Here is a 662-nt window from a genome sequence, read left to right on the forward strand (position 1 = left end):
TCTGAAAATCATAATTATCAGCATTTGTCTGGTATCGAATCTTACTATGAAATATATTCGACTAACCTGACATAGAAAATGTATGTCCATATAGGCCTAATCTTACAGTTAATACCATTCTGCTGTTAGTACTGACTTGCTTACTAGATGCTAAACTTTAAAAAAAATTTTAAAAAATAAAGAGATATTATTAGCTCAGATTTTAAACAGACTTTTCTGTTCCTAAAAGTGTTCATTTTATCTAAGGCTTCTCAGTCGCTGCATATATACAGCGGTTCCCACACTCTAGGTCGATTGAAGGAGAAGGGGATCCAAAGAGGAAAGGGGAAACACAGCCATCTGTGTGGATCAGTCTGGCGGATCTCTAACCAGATTATGATGGAGACTATAATCAGGCTACATTAGTTTAAAGTAAGAATGTGTGTCTTGAGTGCCTGAGTCAAGAATCGACGTTTTTCAACGCGGTGAAGAAAAAATGTTAGCCCCAAAAGTCCGTGCGAATAGTCATTCGTTCAATATATCGATACTATTAATTGCTCAATCCAACTCTTCAAAAGCATCAAGAATGAAAGTAGAGGCGGAAGTTGCACGCTAGTGAAACGACTTCAAACAATCTTGTCAACAGTAGCCGAGGGTAACGTAAATGATCAGCTTGGTAATCT

General features: G+C 37.3%; 1 protein-coding gene across 2 annotated transcripts in view; it reads left to right on the forward strand.

Annotated features, from left to right (window-relative positions):
* The first annotated feature begins 583 nt into the window (after positions 1 to 583).
* LOC101853414 (RNA helicase aquarius) overlaps positions 584 to 662 on the forward strand; it is a 44,309-nt gene continuing 44,230 nt past the window's right edge. Inside the window, exon 1 of one of the 2 annotated variants that reach the window (XM_005109186.3) lies at positions 584 to 634. The gene's annotated coding sequence lies outside the window, so the exon portion shown is untranslated. Of the gene's footprint in view, positions 656 to 662 lie in introns of both variants that reach the window. The other variant, XM_005109185.3, reaches the window with a different exon arrangement.

This window comes from Aplysia californica, unplaced genomic scaffold (genome assembly GCF_000002075.1).
Source record: "Aplysia californica isolate F4 #8 unplaced genomic scaffold, AplCal3.0 scaffold00754, whole genome shotgun sequence".
NCBI classification, from domain to species: domain Eukaryota; kingdom Metazoa; phylum Mollusca; class Gastropoda; order Aplysiida; family Aplysiidae; genus Aplysia; species Aplysia californica.